At 37.8% G+C, this 21,815-nt stretch overlaps 1 pseudogene; it reads left to right on the plus strand.

Moving 5' to 3' along the window:
- Nucleotides 1-3,449: 3,449 nt before the first annotated feature.
- Nucleotides 3,450-6,774, plus strand: LOC131163393 (large ribosomal subunit protein P1-like; annotated as a pseudogene).
- Nucleotides 6,775-21,815: the final 15,041 nt, after the last annotated feature.

A 21,815-nucleotide genomic window follows, 5' to 3' on the forward strand; every position in this document is an offset into this window, starting at 1 on the left:
ACTCGAGTCCCCATACCCGATATGAGTTATCCTCATTTGCTATGGTACTCGGGTCCCCACACCTGGTACGAGTTATCCTCATTTACTATAACACTCGGGTCCCCATGCCTGGTTCGAGTTATCCCCATTTCCTATGGTACTCGGGTCCCCATGCTCGATACGAGTTATCCCCATTTGCTATGGTACTCAGGTCCCTATGCCCAGTACGAGTTATCCCCATTTACTACGGTACTCGGGTCCCTATGCCTGGTACAAGTTATCCTCATTTGCTATGGTACTCGTGTCCCCATGCCCGGTGCGAGTCATCCTTATTTACTATGATACTCGGGTCCCCATGCCCAGAACGAGTTATCACCATTTACTATGGTACTCGGGTTCCCATGCCCGGTACAAGTCATCCCCAATTGTTATAGTACTCGGATTCTCAAATCTAGTACGAGTCCAATACACCATGGAATTCGGGATCTTACGTCCAATTAATCATTTACAGCAAAATAACCATTTTCCAAAGACTCAGACTCCCACACTTGGGTTGTTATCTCCAACCCCTTGTGAATCCCTATTGATGGCCAGGAGATTAATTGAGACAAGGTGTTTCATCCCGATAACCAAAAGCCTAATTATTTGAAAACATATGCTCTAACCTAATAAAAATTGACGTCTTTTATCTTTATAGCCATGTTACCCTAAAATAATAGAGGAGCAACCTCCACTATTATTTTTAAGCAATAGTACCTATAAAGAGAGTCAACTGTAGACACCCTAATTCTTACCAGACTCACCTAAGAAGACTTGGCAAAGTAAAGCTAACTTTAAGTTTGATTGGAGTCTCGATTTATTTTATTTGAGTCCTTTTCAAAATTCAATTCCCATTTTTAGAGTCCCAATTATTTCAAAAATAGTTTTTCTATTTTGAATCTTGGTATTCTAGGAAAAATATTTTAAGGTCCCGTAATTTCAAAATAAATCTCTTTTATTAGGCTAAATTGTGAAGTAAGTCTTATGTTTCCAAAAATTTTGAGACCTTTTAATTTTAATTTTAAAATTTAATTCTTCTAAACTTTTGGTTGAATTTCAAAAATTGAGTGTTGTTATTTTAAATTGAGTTTCCTAATTTTTAATTTGAGTCCTAGATCTTAAATTGAGTCCTTCCAAAATTTTGAATCAAAGCAGTTAAATCTTAAGTTGAGTCTCTTAAAATTTTTGAATGGAGTCTTTTAAGTTTCAAATTGAGTTTTTAAAACCGGGTTTTGGTCTAGTCTTAGGGTTCTGTTTTATCACCAGTTGCTTCCTGGGCATGCTTGGTCAGTGTTGACAAGAGAATTTTAGCTAGAAATTTAAAAATAACACATGATGTCACATATTTTTATTAAAAGGGGGGGCACAATTATCCAAAGTACAAACAGAGGAATATTGCCCAGCGTACAACGAGAAAAATTGGAAATAATACATGCAGAAAAGTACAAAACATAGGAAATATTACAGGGGAGAATGTGCATACAGGGAAAGAAAAAAAAAAAAAAAAAAAAGGGTACAAAGAATGGTTGCACTGAAGGCAATACGGGGGTACGTAAAGAAAATACATAAAAAATTACAAAAAATAAATTTCAAGAAAAACCAATCCCCTTTTGCCAACACTAACCGAGTAACTTGCGCACAAAAAGGAAAAAGGGCAAGTCAGTTGAGTAATAAAATCCAATAAAATAAAAGAAAACAAAAGTGAAATCACATGAGCAATCGGTTAAGAGGAATTATTCCTTGCCAGCTTAGCGGAATTATGTTGGAAGGGAAAGAATTGGCGCCAAATAACCCCCAAGCCTCCCCTATTTAACTCGCACTATAGGGGACACACAAGCAGAGCATCAGAGAAACTCTGTAGAATTGAGAAGAGAAAGAAAAAGTTTGAGAGTTGGAGAAACTCTATAAAGATTGAGAGTCATAGAGAGAGACACAATCAGAGGGCCTCAGGGGGAGTACTCTGCGAAAATAGAGAAAAAGAATAGGGGGGAGGCTCTGCTAAAATCTAGAGCCTCAGAGAGAAATTATAGAGAGCAGAGAGCATAGAGAGTATGTACCAGTGATCTGAAAAGTGTGCAACTATAGAAGAAGAAAGAGAAGTTTCACTCAGCTCCAGAGAGTGGGAGCTGCTCACTCAGGACCTCAAGGCAATTCAGAAATAGACACACCCACTTGAGAAGAAGACCAGAGGAGAAAAGAAGGGAAGGTAAAATCCTAAGTCGTTCCTATGATTTCGTTCCTTCTACATGATAATTGTGCAAGCTTGAATGCAGGTATTTACTGTCGGGTGTTCATCCCTCAAGCTTGAGGTTCGGAGTTGAACCTGAGCTCAATTTCTAGTCCGAACCTAAGCCACAACCCTCGGACCGGAACCCGTTATAAAAATAACCGGGCCTTGTTTTCAAAATTAAAAATCTCAGCCCATTTTGTTTTCGCTCCAAGGCCATTAATTGTCTTAAAAAGGGGGAGAGGTTCGTTTAATAAACCGGGTCCGGGTCTCTTTTTAAGTTCTAAGCCCAATCTCTAGTCAAAGAGACCCGGACCCATTTTCCTTTTTAAAACCGCAAGCCCGTTTTGAAAACCCCAAGCCCACCTCATTTTTAAAAAAGTCCACCAAGCGCATTTTAAAATCACCCACTTACAAACCTTAAAACCCCAAGCCCATTTTAATCTTTACCCTAAGCCCATTTACCCTAAAGCCAAAAACCTAAACAGCCCACGTGTCTCAGCCCCACTTGGGCTTACCCGAGTCCCCCACTCAACGGGTTGAGTCATGTGAGTCAACACTCACTCATTCATCCGGTTGGGACAAGTTTGACTCATTTTCAACCTGCAAACCATCCCTGAACCCTAATTGCCAAATCGGAACCATAGCCGATTCGAGCACGAGATTCCATATGCAAAAATCACAGAACTCAGAAAACAGTATTGAACAGTAGGTACTCAAAACACACACACACTCATTACATTCAAATCGCATACAATCAGAACAGAAGGAAAGAAAGAAAAAATTTACTTATCTGACAAATTGGGGTTCAAACTCGATTTGAAAAAAACCTTTTACCCAAACCTTTGTCCTGCTCTCAGATTGAGCCATTATTCGAATTCCAAAGGCTTCAGAAGCCTTGCAGGGAAAGTTAAGGCTTCGGTTCGAACATGGAGGAAAACCACTGAGAGGGAGGTTAGGGTTTTCTACACACTCGAATTGCTCAGAGGAAGTATTCCAGGATGGAAAGAAAGAGCTCGAAATAGGGGGTCAGAAGAGAAAATGAGAGCTGGGGTTTTCTTGCTCACTGGGTTCCAAAGGAAAACCGAGAGAAAGAGATTTAGAGAGAGAGTAGAGGGATTCAATGAAGATGAGGGGTATTCAGTTTTCAGCGGCGCAGTCGAACCCTAAATATCTATCAGGTCTTTTAGATCGCTTGCGAAAGATGACGGTGGGCGACCTCGCTTGCACCTACGCTGCTTTGATCCTTCACGATGATGGAATCGCCATCACTTCAGAGAAGATTTCCGCGCCGGTGAAAGTGGCAAATGTGACTGGAACCATATTGGCCGAGCTTGTTCACGAAGCTTCTGGAGAAGAGAAACATTGAAGATCTCATCACGAACGTCAGCTCTAGTGGTGGTAGCGCTCCGGTCACTACTGTTGCCACCACTCTGATTGGTGGTGCTGCTGCCGCTGCCCCTGCGGTTGAGGAGAAGAAGGAAAAAGGAGCACAAGGTAGACTTAGGGCTTTGTTCATAGGAGATACAAAGAGGAAGAGTGAAGGAAAGGCGATATTAAGTTGGGGTTGTTTTGCAGCAAAGGGGAGGGACAAAACTTTAAGGCTTTCGTTCTCAGGTAGAAGATGGAAGGGAGACGAGAGAGTGGAGAGAATATTCAGGAGAGAGGGAGAGAGAGAGAAAGGCGAAATGACCAAAACGAAAAAAAAAAGGTTTTTGTATTCTTGACTTCGGGACAATCAGGAAGCAACACGTGGCGCCCTCTTCTCGATTCGTTCGTCACCTCACGTGGCCGAACCGTAGCCACACGATTCGTGCTTTCTCCGCACGGTTGAGATACCGCCACGTCACTGATCCGTGTAAGCTTATTCCCTAATTGTAGGATTTGTGTTTGATGAAGACGATCATGGTTGAGCCACAACCTTGATCCGTGAGACGCCCCTTCTCCGCCTTTGGATCTCAATTCCCTAGCAACGACCACGATCAAGCCACGTTGCAGATTCAATCCTTACTCTCAGAGTTTTTTCCCGTTTTAACTTTTTTTAAAAAAAATATATTAAATAATACTTCATTCTGGGAAGAATTTCCCAGAATGACCCTGACGTAATCTCGCTACTCCAAGTAGCGAGATTTACCACGTGTCAACTGGAGAATTATTTTTCTAAAAATAAATCTCGCTACTTGGAATAACGAGATTTTATACGTGTCAACTGGAGAATTATTTTTTAAAAAACAAATCTCGCTACTCCAAGTAGCAAGATTTTTCACGTGTCAATTTAAGAATTAGTTTTGTAAAAAAATATTATTTAATATCTATATTTTAAAAAATAATAAATAAGGAAAAAAACTCGGTTTCTTGTGCTGTGGTGTTTTTTGGTTCGTTGGATGGATCGTCTCGGGTGGACAGCCCCAAAATGTGCAGAGTTGGATGGCCCACGTCAGCCCAGATTTGTCAGTATCTGATTAGACAATATCAAATGGTTGACAAAGAGCTTAGTCTCTTTGGACGGCAGCAAATCCCAAGATGGGATTTAAAATTTTTTATAGAAATAATTACTAAATATGTTTATATACATTATATTATTTTTATTGCTTATTAGTATTCGTAGCTGATGGATGCTAGCAAAAATAGGATGGTAGGAAATAATGGCTATATGTAGGCTACTGTGCATGCTCAGCAGCAACTGTTCAGAATTCTGACCTGCAGATCACATCCATTATACTGACATGCACAATAAAAATGTAATTCACCTTTTTAGTAATTCATTTCTTAAAAAAAAAAAAGTTTCTTTAATAGGGAGGCCTAAGGGTGGTTATTGCTTGAGACTAATTAAGAAAGAGGAAGAGGAGGTCATCTGTAACACAATTCCTTAGTCCCAATTTTAAGTCTTAGTTACTTTTAAAAAAAAATAAAAAAATTAAATCTAATTTTGTTGATTTTAGCCTATTTTTTAAAAATATCTTTACTCATATTAATATTTAAATTAGAAGGATCCGACAGTTTCATTTATTAAGTCAAATGACAAAAATACTTATCATAAATAGTGCTGGATCTTGGGGATAATAATAATAATAATAATAATAATAATAATAATAATAATGCAATTATAATTTTACAAAAAATTCATTAATATTGTATTGCTGCCCCCTTATGTTTTTGGATCCATTTAAATGTTTATTAAGATCAGGCAAGACAACAAAATTAAGAAGTGTATCCTCATTTCAAAATTGTTTCATATACTATTCAAAATTTTGAATTTAATATTTTTCATAACAAATTTGTATGATATCCCCCCATAGTACAAGCATGAAGTTATCTTTTACTTTACAAGCCAAGAATTAATTAAAGTATTATACAATATATATTAGAAATATTTTTTACCCTTTTTATAAAATATTAAAACTCAAATCCATCTCTAAATTCCAAAATTATGATTTATTTTAATTTCTCTTTTACCTACCTAACTCCTAATCTTTCAATTTTTCTTTTTTAAAAGATTCCATAATGATAATGATAAATTACAATAAGACACGTAAAAAGTGAATGCTTGATAAAAATAAGTTTAACAAAAACTATTGTTTAATAATTTTTTTCCGAGGGGATTTTAGAAATTAGCTCAGCACTCATATGTTAATATATTAACTATATTTAATTAAATAGGAAAATATTTATATATTTTATTATTGAGTAGGAAATATTTAAATGTTATGTTCCATTTATTACCGCTATCTGTAGCACAAAGAGAGTCAATGATCCATCAATTTATCATATTGTTTTTTTAATCGAAAAGTAAATATATTGATCAAAATGAGTATTTACATGGAACACTGGGCAGATATAGGGGGGGGAAATGAACTCCATCAAAATTACAAGCAATAAAGTTAACACTCAGGATCTTAAGAGAGCCTGAGCAAATGTAGGGACCTTTTGGCCTAGTACTGTGTATATATGTTTCTAAATGGTCACAATCAACTCCATTGGAGATATGAATTTTCCTTCAACCCTTTTCCTATTTCTGGCATTCCATATGAGATAAACAGTAGAGGCCAAACCAACTCTCTTACCAACCAAAAGGAACAATACAGGTTTCCTTCAAACCCAATACGCCTATCACAAGTAGGTAGTTTCCTTATAATTCCCAGCGAAAGAGTGAAAGCATGTATAGGGGTACTTCCACTCTTCCAAACCACCATGGACCAAGGAATCGTAGTTCCTTTAGTTATCCAGAAGTTATAGCAAATGAAAGAGCTAAAATGATTGAGGTCCCATTCCTCAAAACTTATTGTTCTTGATGTTGGGAATTAACATGAAATTCCCCAAGTGTCTGCGAGGAAGAAAGTATCAAAGGCTGTAGCACAGAAAAGTCGTTAACTGTTATAGAGATATCTGATGGGGAAGATGAAAATGATGATTTCAGCGATAAATATTTTAAGGTGGATGTGGTAGCTGGTCGCCCAGAATATGGAAAGAATGGGGGTAGAAGAAAACAAGTAGCAACAAATGCTAAATCGACAGCAACAGCTGCATGAAAGAAAAGAGGACAAGACAATAAGCAGCAGCCTCAGCTAGTAGGCCAAAAGCTGCTGACGGACATTTTGATGCTTGCAGAGAATCCATGTATTTCACTAGATAAGAAGAGCAGTTCAGTGTTTGGCAGGATAGGTGGTAATGAAGAGAAGGCAGCGAGGAGCTGAGAGAAGGTGAATTCTGATTCTACTTCTCCTTCAGATGACAATCCCCCTTCGGATTGTCTTTATATTTCCGAATGTTAAACGGTTTCACCCTTCATGAATCATACAAAATGAGCTAAAATTTGTAAATTATCTCCTTCTTCTATGTTATTAACATGTTCTAGCATATAGAGTTGGGACAACACTGTCCTACATTTAATGTTTTTTAACTTTTACTTCATCATCATATATGTATCCATTATCGATAGGAGTTAATAGAACTTCCTCCTTTACAGATCATAGGTTATTATTTTCGTCTGACTCATGTTTAACTTTCTACATTTTGGATTGTCATTACATTTCTGATTTAATGATTGGTTATATTGTGCCTTTGCTTAGCATTTGGTTTGTGCATTCAATGATTCCAAAGTATTCCAATATTTTCCCTCATTCTGTTCGAATTCCATTTCATTGAAGTTGTTCATTCATATCTAAATTCTCAATTTGGTATTAATTAACAAAAAATCTTAATTTATATTTAATAAGAAGACATACCCTCCTTTCCATGTCAATCTTATTATGAACAAAAGATTAATGGTTCATACCAAGGAATCTATTAGCAATATGTTTGTGGTCAAAACATTAAAATTCTTATGTTCATGAAAATTTTGTATCTTCAGTAATACAATTCTGAAGCATCCGAAAGTCGAAGGATACAATGATGCCACGAACCAACTGTTGTAGAAATACAAATGGCTCGGTATACACTTTTTAGGATTATATTTTTTTTGGTAGTTCTAAAGATAAATCATCATATCATACAGCTCTTTTACTGAGTATACATTTCAACCCTATTCAAGTTGAATTGCACCTAATTGAATTCTTTCCTTTTTCCTCGGGGGCCCGTTTGGTGTTACTTTCAATATTGTGAAATTAAAAGTACAAATAAAACCTAAGAAGCATACATAGAGAGACTAAATTATATTTCACAATGTTACATTTACGAGATTTGTATACATTGAACCTATCAAAATACTATACTAATTTCGGCAGAGTCCTGTTTACAAATTGAGCATATCCATCCACGCACCTGTGCAAATAAAACATTATTAAAATACAATTGATACCAGTATGTTCACAACGTTACATTCACGAGAATCGTATACATTGAACCTATCAAAATACTATACTAATTTCGGCAGAGTCCTGTTTACAAATTGAGCATATCCATCCACGCACCTGTGCAAAAAAAACATTTTTCAAATACAATTGATACCAGTATGTTCACAACATTACATTCATCAAATTCGTATACATTCAACATATCAAATTAGTACACTAAATGATACCTGCTTGTCACTTTACCTATTGCTGCTCTATAGATTCAGAATTAAGAAAATTACATTATGTACAAATGATACTCCAAACAATTACATTATGTACAAATGATACTCCAAACAAGTAGAAATAAAGGACAAATGATATATTCTATACAAATAGATGCTGTACAAATGAAGTCATTAATAAATACATTATGCCCAAATGAATAATGAATAAATACATTATGTACAAATGAAGTTGTAAACATATATCTGATGTACAAATGAAAGTATGAACTAATTAACAAATACATATATCAGCTACTCGTTACCGCATGGAGGTCGTCTCCGGTGTCGGGGTGGCTTCCGTCTGCGTCTGCCCTCACCTGGCTGCTCGTCCGAGTCTGGCGTCTGGTCACGTCGAGGGGCTACATGTCTGTTGTCTCCGCCCATACGTACTGGATAATCCCTCTCTAGGTGAAACAGACAGGGAGCTATGTTGTATGTAGTCTCTGGACGAGTCTGAGCTGGCAAGCCGGGTGCGTCCACCTCCTCCGCATCGAGAGGGTCGTCTAGTAAGTATGACATCGACGGCGTTGCGGCAGAGTCAAATCGATAATCCGCCGGTCTACTGGAGGGTCCCGCAAAATCAGCAACTGTCGATGGGGCATACGGTGCGGACGGCCCAAACACATACTCCTCATATACAATGGGCGATGAGAAGTCCGAACTCGATGGATGGCTGGAGGTAGCTGCTAGACCCCCTCGTATTGGAGCTGCCCGACCACCTCGTGGGGCCGGGGTCCGGCGTGGGGTAGGGATCCGTCGCCTGTCCTCGTAGACAATGTCCAAACCAACTCTCGCTAAATCGCTCACAGCGGGGTCTGATGATAACAAGTCGACCTGGTGTAATACGTCAGCCTGCGGCATACGAAAATAGTGGTTACAACATTGAACTACTTATGTAAACGGTAACAAATTAGGTATACGTTTGAGTAAGCGTACGAGGCTCATGTATACCGCCGCAGTCCTATCTACGAAGCGACATGTGATCGACCTATACCACGTGTAATACGGATCCTCCGGACGCATCGGGCCATCTGCCGCACTCTCTCGACAATGTACTCGCGCCTATGTACCCACATACTCACGTACATGGCGTGCTCCGCAGCCCAATCTGTGTTCCCCCGACCGCAACCATCAATCTTGTGCAAGTCCTCCCCACAAACATCGACCCCCGAAGTACAGAAGCGACTGGGAATGCCCTGTCGAAAGCCAAATTGGCGCATCACTCGGTCTGGGAGATGCCACTCGACAATATGAAAACATATGAGTGGAACTCAGGCAACCCAGAGCTCCGACCCAACTGCATAACCAGTTGGTAGGTCGGCAACAATGTCATCAGTGTAGGGCGCCCATACGAACTGCTCGTATACATATAGTAAATGTTAGAGGTGGGATGGGAATATATGCAAATATTGAAAAATACTATCAATACACATAACCGAGACTACCTCGTGCTCCCGGTGCATGTCCAGCTTGAATCTGTACCAGGGCAGCGTGTGTTGCGCAACATTAGGCGCCAACAACTGATCCCTCCACCTGTACACAATAAAAGGTAAGTTAGCAAGGTGTAACCACTAGTACGTACTACAACATAAGGAAATGATTTTAAGTTGAGTTACTAACTTCCACGCGAGTGGACCTGGGTCAATCGGCCGTCTGTCCTCATCCCTCTGAATAAGACGTCGGACACCGCAGCGCGTAGGAGCTAACGACGTGAATCTCTCCCACGCCCAAACCTGCAATAAGCGGAGTGCTCCTCCGATCTGTGAGTGTGACACGTCAGCAGCGCGGCACATCTTTCGGTACATCTAAGCTAACGTCGCAGCACCCCAACTATAATGGCGTATCTCTCCTCGCTCCGCGAATAGTGGAAGGAACATCAGGTGTGCATAACTGCCCGATAGATCGTAGAACAGCGTCCCACATATCAATCGCAGCATGTGGGCATGTGCGTGACACGCTATAGTCTGATCATTAGCATCAGACGGAAGCTGGCGAAACATCTCCCCCTCTAGAAACCGCATGCGAATGCGGGCACCAACAAGCTCACTATCTGGAGGCACCACTCCTAACAATCTCTCGCACATGCGGCGAAGTCCTCCCCCTTGACCGACGCCTCCATCCTGTATTAGTCCAACTGTACGACCAGTGACGAGCAACCCATCAATCGGTAGCCCAAACAACACCGCGACATCCTGTAATGTGATAGTCGCCTCCCCGTGCGGCAAGTGGAAAGTGTGTGTCTCTGGCCTCCATCGCTCGACCAACGCGGTCACAAGATGCCAATCCAACTGGATATGGCCAATCTGATATATCCCATAAAAACCCGCGTCATGTATCCAATCAATAATGCGAGGGTCTGCGCCTATCCTATCCTGTACGCTCTAATTGCCCCCTCGGTAATATAACATGTCAGCATGCGAATCGGTCCACGCCCGACTAGACCGTTGCCAATCGTCCATACTCAGTACAGTAGTATTGGATGGCCCTGGATCGATCCTGCAAACAAGCCAAAATATTGAAAGCATTAACATAGAAATCATAGGAATTGAGTATCTATCCCCAGTGCTTTGTATGGTCGAACTGAACAAAAATCTCAAGGTTTATCCTATATGTGTACAAATGAAAATATCTCACCAAGTTTTCATCTAAACATACACTATTCTCAATTGATGGACACAGTGGCTCAATTGCTCAGAGACAAATTGAGCATGGAGCATTCGCGTGTTCAACAAAAAATGAAAGCGGTATGAGGATTTAACATTTGGAAACAAATTGTTCAAAAGGAAGGAGTAGAATGGCAGCTGAAAACTTGTCATGACGTGAGGAGTATGAGTATGCAAATCCCGGATAACCTATAAGTTATAGGTCAGTGCGAAGGTCCAGCTGCATCCCCAAGTTGGGTCCTTCTCGGACATCTTGTGCGGTTATGTCCTTCTTGACGGCATATGCTACATGTGATATGTTTCCGACCTTCCCGAGCATCCATCTCGTTATGTATATGTGAGCTCCTAGGCTGACTTTTATGTCGAGCGTATGCAGGATTTACCTGCAAGTTTGGCAACGAGCAAGTTGGCCAATATGCCTCATGCATGATTAGATAAAATTCTGCAACATATGTTGCATAGTGCTCGGTAGTGCTCCAATATGGCTCAACAAACTGGCTCGCATTTAGGCGTGTCTTGGTACAGGCCGCAAGAAGGTGCGAGCAGGGATAGTGTAAAGATTGCCACTTCCCGCAGGAGCATTCGCGCCTCTGGATGCTCAAAGTTTGGACATTGTTTCCTTTATGGGGTCCCCGCTGCGCGGTCGTGATGCTAAAGTACCCCTAGACCGGTTGAACGTCATGACTCGTTGTCCGGTCGCCTTCAGCTTACTTCTTTCCATCGCTAGCAATATATGCGGAGTTAACATATTTCCTCCAGATATTGGGTTACGAGCAGACTCTCGTCGGCTATTAAAGTAATGTGCAACGCGATTGTCGCGGCATCCCGGGAGCGCGTGTGCCCCGGGCGGCAAAATTAAAATCATTTTAATATTTTCATGGAAAAACATGGAATGTCGGAGTCGCCACTAACCTTTAGTGTGGTTAGAACACGTGATAACTGCCCCGTTAGGGGTAAAATAGGTCTACATTACCAGAGTTAGGCTCGGGAGTTCGGTTACACGAGGGGATAATATATACCAATACAACATATGGAAATAATAATCTTCCTAATGGTACACACCCCTAATATCCTATAAATACCTTTACACCCATATGGAAATAATTAATAAAAGAGATAAACCAAATATCAAATTAAAACATGGAAACCTATGCACAAGTAAAGAAATAATGAAATTATGGAAACATGGTATTGCTGAAAATAATATATACCAATACAACATGGTTGCCAAAATTAATACACAACTCTAAATGTACAAATATTAAACATTGAATGAATGCAATAATAACAAAAACACCAAATACATACAATGATGAAAATCCTTACAACACGAAAATTAAATGATAATAACATTAACACTTAAAATATAACCATAATGAAAACCTTAGATAGTAAACATACAATATGAAAATTTCCCATTTAATAATAATATACTAATATTGCAATGATAATATACAAATTATAATAATATAACATAAATATTTCCATAATATGATAATAATACTGGTAATAGCGTACAAATAATATAATGCTAATACAATCCACGTAATAATAATACCAACCATATACAAACAATAGAATATTAATACTAATAAACCAATATGTTAATCAATATAATAATAATACCAATAATAATATCCAAACAATACCGTAATTTTACTAATAGTGATATACAAACAGTAGTATAAGAATAATGCAATCATGTTATTAATAATAATATACAAGCTACATAATACTAATACTAATATAATTAATATAATAATAATTCTAATATTACTAAACCAACTATATAATAATATTACTAATACTAATACACAAACAATATGGTAATAACACTAATACAATCAACATAGTAACAATACAAGCCATATAATCACCATATTAAAAATAATATACAAATCATATAATAATACTATTGATGGTAATATACAAATAACATAACAACATTATTCATAACGATATTCACATGATAATAATACTAATACTAATAATATATAAATAATAATATTATTAACAATAATTCATAAATAACAATACTATAGAGTCAATATAAAATATATATGTATATGTATGTATATATTAACACTGACACTAAAATAAACATATATTTGTGTGTGTTCTGTGCATGTGAGTGTGTGTGCGTGTGCAGGGAAAAGGGACAGCAGTGCTGTGCGCGGGTGTATGTGTGTGTGGGTACAGGAAACTCACAGAGGGAGGTCACTGGGGCTGCTGTAGTTGGCTGTTGTTGGAGCGCTCACGGCAAGGCAGCGGAGCAGTGGTGGCTCGGACTTGATGGTCGGCCGGAGTTGCAGAAGGCCGCTGGCGACGGCGACGACGACGGTTGCTGAGCAGAGAACAGAGACGCGTCAAGGCCTTTCCTGGGGTTGCCGAAATCAGGTTAAGACGGAGCAGGGATAGTGCGGTGGCTGGGGACGTTGCAGGTGGCCGTGAAGATGGCTGGGTCGTTGCCGGAGCTGTGGTGCTCTGTTCGGGTGGCTACCTGTGTTGGAGAAGCAGCAGCAGCAAACCGAGGATGGTCTCGGCAGGGGGGCTGGGGTTCGTGTGTGGTGGCTGCTGCTGTGGTTCGCCGTGGAGTTCTGGGGTCGTGGCGACGACAGGGCTGCAGGTTGGAAATCACCCGCTGGAGGAGTTGCAGAGGGTAGCAGAGGGGGTGGCTGCTGCCTGGAGGCAAAGGGTTCGGGGAAGAAGACGAAGAAGAAGAAGGAGAAGAAAAGGAGTTTTTTTTTTACTTTGGTTTTTTTCTTTTTGCTGTGCGGCGCTCAGCCTCTATCCGTCTCCCCCCTTTGTGCGTGAGGAAGCCTATAAATAGGCTCCCCCACCCCAAAAACCCTAATACCAACATTCCATAATAATAATAATAATAATAACATAATGAATTAAATATAATAATAATAATAATAAAATAATAATAGAAACAATAATAATAGTAAAATAATATCTAAAAGTAATATTAATAATAGAGAGAATAATAATAATAAGAATAAAAATAATAATAGTAATACTAATAATGGTAAAGTAATAATCATAATAATGATAAAGATAATAATAATAATAATAATAATAACAAAAATAATAAATAATAATAATAGCAAAATAATAATCATAATAATAATAATGATAGTAAAATAATAGTAATAATAATAAAGTACTAATCATAATATAGGAAAATAATAATAATAATAATAATAATAATATTGGGCTTGGGTAAAAATGGGGTGTCTACAGCTGCCCCTCTTTGTAGGCTTCGTCGCTTCAAAGTAAAAGTAGGAACTCTCCTACGTTATTTGTAGCAACAAGCCTGCAAAGATAAAAGACGCTGATTTTGGACCAGGCCAATGCATCAAAAGAGATCAAAGTGTGACTTCCCAAAAATGACCAGCGAAGGATCAAGATGAGTGAGACCGCAAAAGGGTTAATAGGAGTGGATCGCGAAGGGTCAATAAGAGACGACCGCAAAGGATCAATAAAAGTGGACCGCGATGGGTCAATAAAAGTGAGACCGCGAATGGTCAACAAGAGTGGGACCGCAAAAGGGTTAATAAGGTGGGACCGCGATGGGTCAATAAGAGTGGGACCGTGAAAGGTCAATACGAATGGGACCATGATGGATCAATAAGGTGGAACCGCGAAGGGTCAATAAGAGTGGACCGCGATGGGTCAATAAGAGTGGACCGCAAAATCGGTGGTGCGCACGTGGTGGTTGCCAATCAAGATTGTGCTGCACCGCAGTGATAATCCCTGGATGTCGATCTGATATGAGGCAAATGTCGTCCCTATCGGTAATCAAATGCAGAGAACACAGAAACCAATTCCATGTGTCGAGGCTTTCCTCTTGCACAATAGCGAATGCAAGGGGAAATATTTGCTTATTTGCATCGGGGCACGTCGCAATAAGGAGTTTGCCCTTATACTTATCGTACAAGTGTGTCCCGTCCACACATATAATGGGAGGGCAGTGACGAAAACCCTGAATAGATGCTGCAAATGACCAAAATACAGATACGAAGGTTGCGCTGTTAGTGCTACCTGGAACCGGAGTTGACCTCCACCTGACTATAGTCCCAGGATTGTACGCGTGCATCGCTTCCATCCACTTCGGTAATGTTTCATACGATTTCTCCCAATCACCGAAGACTTGGGCTATTGCCTTCTGTTTGTCCAACCAAACCTTCTTATAAGAGATTGAATACCCGAATCGACGATCAACGAACTCCTTCAATGTAGCGATCGACGTCGACGCATCTCCCCTGATCATATTCACTATCTCCCCAGCAATGAGGGACGACGTGATTTGGTTATGGTCCTGCGATATAAGTTCATTCAGACACGTATGCGGACCACTATATTGGGTGATTTCGAAAAAATGGTGTATCATCCGATACATGTCACGCAATCTCCACGCGCAATCGTGGTCCTTACACCTAGCAACCAACAACTCAGGAGTAGATCGCACCACATGGAAGTCATGGTGGGTGCGAGCGTGATATATTCGCATTGCGGCGATCAACTGATCCTTTGAACCGAAGAGCATCCCCTTACTCAACTCAGACGATTCTTCCCAACGAGTGACCCGTATGGGAAGCTCATCGACCGCAATTAAATCTGCAGCAGCTAGGTCAATATGACCGTACATTGGAAGCTCGCCGATGAATTGCGCGTCAAACGTTGCGTCGTCCGTGTCATGGTGAGGTAAGTTCACATCATCTGGGACATCATTTAACCCTTCACCCATTTCCTGCTCGTGCATGTGTTCGTCTTCAATATGAACATCGTTCGTAATGTTCATGCCCTCGTCCAATGCGTCGTTCGCAATGGCAAACAACGATGCTGGTACCGCACTTGGGACGTCTTCGCAACCTCTTTGCGGAAACGTGTGAGGAACAGGAGCTTCGTACTCCGACGGCTGGAATGACGATCCTGGATATTCGTTAAAATCGACCGTGGACATAGCACGAACCTCCCCACCAACATTGACCTGATGTGTTTGTTCGGTGTCTTCACTGACTTCACCCAATTGCTCCGCGGGCTCATCTGGTTGCCTTACTGCAATTACACCCACTTGAGGAATAGTCTCGACATACAATTGCATCGTTAAATATGTCTCACCGACACAGTGTGCATCCAATACAATGCGCAACCCATAATCATCTGATATCGGAATAGCCTCGTAGAACGCTGTATTATTTAACTCTCGCGTAGGGTATCTTGCGGTCACCCGCAATGCATATTGATCTGGATCAATATGCAAATATTTATATATCTTCGTATATAATTTACTTAATTTACACGTACGGCCAATTCGAATAAGTCGAACTGGGCGACTACTATACCTAACACCATCTAATGCGGTTATAATGTTCCCCCCTATATATAAAAATACCGTGATTGGATCACTGCTTGAGCTTCCTGCCATTTAGTTCGGCGATCGGGAAATAAAAAAAAACCTACGCAAGACAAAATTGTATGTATAAGTGATGTGTAAATGAGACGAACTAACTAATAATTATAAACCAAATAGATGTATACAAATTCTAATGAATGAATGAACTTAGAGTTTGGACCTAACTTTCCCACCAAGAAAATAAATAGATGAATTCAACATCTATGAATAAACAACATGAATATGTATTGATTTTCCCCATATGACATATATTTTGGATTTTCCCAAAATTGTAATTCAACTTAGAACCCAAAGAACTATGAAATGGTGCTCTTAAGAGTAATTTTTCCAAAATGGTACTTCGTACTCTGCCTCATTATGGGTTGGATTGCCACTTAATTTGAAGTTCAATTTTGTTAAGTAGCCTTTTGAGGATTCATTGCTAATCCAAACAGCCATACTCAAAGGAGTTGAAGGGATCTTTTGGAAAAATATTACTTAGGACGCATAACATCCCGATTCATGAAATGGGAATGGGATCGTCTTATGACAAGTGCTTTAAAATGTGAACACTTCATTTATATCGATATATTGGTGAAAAATACAAAAATTCGGGGAGGAAAAAACTCTTTACTACTCTCCTCTAATAATGTGACCTTTTAGCTATTAGCTATCATCTCTACGGTGTTCCCAGTCAGCGTCATCGACGGTGACTAGTCGAGGCTAGCTTCGCCCTCGTACCGTTGGATCTTTAATGGTGCTCTGTTGACTGTGGCCTCCTCAAGCACCCCCCACCCTAAGATCTTATACATATGGGGCTTGTCTCATGTTGAATTCCCCACCTTATCTGCTCTTACTTCCTTTGGATATTTTTATTTATTTATTTTTATTTTAAATATAATTTTTGCAAGTTTCAGTTTTTTAGTGTGATTGGTGAACTAAATTATTAGGTAATTTTAATAAAGTATATTAATTTAAACAAAGACAGTAATCTTCCCAAAAATTTGATAAAAAGACAATCACATATCCTAAGTTTCAAGTGTTGACTTAACTGGAGTTTTCAATCCTATTTTGATGATAACAAAATGAAGGATGCTTTAACATATGATGTTAAGTGATGTGTTTTAGGTAAAAGAACTCTCAAGGCCGATAAGTTGAAGCTCAATGTTAATCTATTGAAAGCACCTCATAATATTGAAGGCAAGGAATAACAAATGAAGAAGCTTAAGGGCAAGCAAACCCAAAGTCAAAAGTAAACCTCAAAAGGTTGAAGGAGGCTGAAGGATTTAAGAAGATCATAATTAGAAGAACTGTTGTAAGTACTTCAAAACCAAATGTCATTTAGATATGTGAAGCTCTTATAAAATCAAAAGAAACTAAGAAACACTTTGTTTTAAAGAGCTTAAAACATGTTTTTGAAATTAAAGTAACAAAGGCCTTAACGGAAGGAAAGTGTTCAAAATAAAAAGTGAGTTTCTAATAAGCAGTGCACCTGACAGATGACTGTCTATCTATGGACAGATGACTGGCAAGTTAAAGGGTTTAATAAAAGTATTCTGGGTTTAAATTTTAATTATGACAGATGACTGCCATGTCATGGCAGATGACTGCCACGTGGAGCAAATTTTAGATCTCAAAGGGAAGCTTCTTGTTAAAATTTTGAATTTCAAAATTTAATCAACAATTTAATGTTTTTTTCAAAGTTTACCTAATTTGATATGGACAACATCTTTCAAAATTTTGAATTTCAAAATTTAATCAACAATTTAATGTTTTTTCAAAGTTTACCTAATTTGATATGGACAACATCTTTCAAAATTTGAATTTCAAATTTAGTCAACAATTTTAATGTTTTTTTCAAAGTTTACCTAATTTGATGTGAATGTTGATCTTTCAAAATTTTGAAATTCAAAATTTAGTCAACAAATTAAATGTTTTTTCAAAGTTTACCTAATTTGATGTGGAAGTTGATCTTTTAAGTTGCCTATAAATACCTCTTTGGGTAATGAAAAAATACAATACTTGAAAACACAAGAAAAGAGAGAAATCAGACAAAATTTGAAATTCATCTTGTGCTGAAATTCTTCTGAAGTTCTTCTTTGCTCACATATTTTGCTGGAGAGGAATTCTACAATTCTGGTAGATTGAAAATATCAAAGTTCGGTTCCGGGTTGCAATTCCATTTCTCTTTTAAACGAATCATTGGTGACTTCTAAAAACTTTAGAGCTTCATATATTCTAATTTTCTTTGGTTTTTTGAAGTACAATTTACATTTCAATTTGTACAACCTGCTCTAAATTTTGGGAGTATTTTTTGTACGCAGAATTTATATTATATTCTTGTAGATTGTGACGATTCCAGGTTTGCTGGATCGTTGGCTAGGCGAGGGATTATCGCTTAGAGAGGTGCTGCTCTAGCCTTCTGAAGGAGTGTATAAAGGTATTGTTCCACCCGGTAAAGGAACAGGTTTAGTGAATCCTTTGGTGGTTTTGCCAAAGGCGAGGACGTAGGCTGTGTTGAAGCCGAACCTCGTAAAATCTTGTGTCTCACTCTCTCTTTCCCTTACTCTTTATTTTCAGCATATTTATATTGCGTGGATGGTTTAAATTTGAAATCATATACACTACGTTTATTTGGAAATCAAACAAACTTAAAGTTTAATTTTGATTTGGGTTGCGGAAACCGAAAGGGAGTACGTTGGTTAAACCATACTTTGCGGAAACCATACGGGAGTATGTTACTTGGTTAAAACACCTAAAGAAAATTAACTAAGAGTTTATTTGAATTCTGAATTTTGGGAAGAGTGTGGATGTGTGGTTGTAAATCATATAAAAGAAGCAAATTTATTTTAACAAGCATATCATTCAACTACAAGGCTTGATTCATATTTATAAGGCATACATAAACAAACAACCATCCTAATTTCTTACTACTATATATCTTAATTTTGGTTTGGTTGTTTGCCTTCAAATTGTGTTTGGTTAGTTTGGATAGTGTGGTTAATTGAAAGGTTGATTGGTGATTTAGTTGTTTAAGTGCTTGTGTTGTTGATTCTATAAAAGAAACCAAGTTATTGTTTGACAAATTAAACAAACAAGTAAAAGAATTAGATAAACAATAAAAGAAGTTAAGTATTCTTAAAAGGAATTAAAAAGAAAGTTTTTAAATTCCCAATTCACCCCCCTCTTGGGAAGCTATCCTAATTTCATCAAGAATTTTAAATATTATACCAGGAGTCTTAAGAATTTGTAGAACGTTCGCTGACATTTCAAGAATTTCAATGATCTCTCTTGAGATTTGTTAAAAATGCACAAATCTCACTTTAAAATTTGCAAAAAGACAAGTTTTTTTTTTTAAGATAAATTTCATTTTCTTTTGACAAACATCAAATGAGGTTTTTAACATTTTTGATACTTTAGGAGACGTTCGTGACATTTTTGAAATTTCAAAAAAGATATTTGTCTTTTAAGCAAACTTAAAAAAAAAAATGAATATCTTTTATCCTATTAATTATTGTATTCTAGTAATCATAAGAGAGGGAGAGGGGACTTAATCCCATCACTAGGACCTCTTATTTGACAATAAAAAATTCACAAATGATACTCCTTATATTATAATTATAAAGTTCTATTTTAATCTATTCCAAATGTTTCAAACATGCTGCTCAACTTGAACTTTATTATGTGGTTGGTTCAATGTATAAGTTTGATTCATTAGAAATTGAAACTAAAATTCAAGGAAAATTAAAGCTTGAAATTAAATATAAGAAACATCAAAGGCACGTGTATATATATACTCTATGCGTTATCTATGAAATATATCATAGGCATTACATTCTTAAATGAGTTAAAATTATTAAAGTTTGTGTAGGAAATGAAATAAGTCAAAATTTAAATTCTAAATTTCGTTAACTCATAGAAAAGTATATGCACTTAATACGATAAATGACAATACAATTTATAATTACAATGTGCACTCACATTAACTCAAAGCATCAATTAAAACCATACAATTTACATGTTCTTGAAAAACTTTAGTGGATGTGCCCAGTTATATTAAAAACAGTAGAAGAAAATTCAAGGATTGAATAACAAAATTTCCCATTTTGAAAGTAAACCATATGATCTAATTATAATTGCACAATTATATTCAAAAGAGTAGAAGGAAATTCAACAAATTTAGTGAGTGGAGGAAACTTCAACAAATTCTAGGGCAGGAAAGATAATGCATTTTACAATGAAACAACAATCCAAAAAAAAATAAATAAATATTGAACAACAGTTTGAATGGAAAAAATAAAATATTATCGGCAAAAAATTAAATTCAAATACCAAAACAATGAAATACAAACCTTAAGAGTAATATTTATCCATGAATCTTTTAACACAAATCACAAACTCTCTCTCAGATTATCAAAGCTTTGGATGAAATAAAAATAATTTAAAAATCTATGCACTGAACATGGAAAACATAACTTACCCCATCTCCTTATATAACTTTTGATGTGATGAAGCCCGCAACGGTCACCTGCTCCGGAGTCTTCCTTCAACGGTAACCTGCTCGGCTCTACAATAGGTACTCTGTTCGCGCAAGAAAGGAGGAAGAACGGGCGAGGTTATTCTAAAGCAAATCTCGCTACTCCAAGTAGCGAGATTTGCCACGCGTCGAAAGTCGGGTGGATGGTAATTCAAAAGGCGGTTGGCAGAGCATTAATTATCCCAACAAAATCTCGCTACTTGGAGTAGCGAGATTTACTACTCGTCAAAAGGCGGTTGGCAGAGATTTACCACACGTCGAAAGCGGCTGGCAGAGCATTAATTATCCCAATTAAATCTCGCTACTTGGAGTAGTGAGATTTGCTACGCGTTAGCACGAGCCCTTCAGTCAAAAGTAAATCTCGCTACTCCAAGGAGCGAGATTTGGTTAAATATAGCTACTTGGAGTAGCGAGATTATGTCAGAATCATTCTAGGAAATACTTCCCAGAATGAGGTATTATTTAATATATTTTTTAAAAAAAAAAGTTAAAACGAGAAAAAACTCCTTACTCTCATCTACCATTGGACATGTGGCCATGGCACTGACCAGGCCTTAAACTGTTTCCCCCAAACTGGTCAACGTTTGACTGATTTATCCTCCCGAACCGGTTTTTACCAGTTTTCTCTAATTTATTTAATTATTATTATTTAAATACTTAAATAATTTATGAAAAATTCAACAAAAATCATACAAAAATACAGAAAATGCAAAAAAATCCATAAAAATATTTTTTTTGTTTGTTTTGCACTTGAAAAATCTCAAAAAAATACAATAAAAATTCATAAAATTTACAAAAAAAATTCTCAAAAATGATTTTGAAATTAAAAATTTGTTTTGCACTTAAAAAAAAAAGAAAAATTCATAAAATATTTTGAAGTAAAAATTTCTTTTTTCACTGTAGAAACTTCG

The sequence above is a fragment of the Malania oleifera genome, chromosome 9 (assembly GCF_029873635.1).
Source record: "Malania oleifera isolate guangnan ecotype guangnan chromosome 9, ASM2987363v1, whole genome shotgun sequence".
NCBI lineage: Eukaryota > Viridiplantae > Streptophyta > Magnoliopsida > Santalales > Ximeniaceae > Malania > Malania oleifera.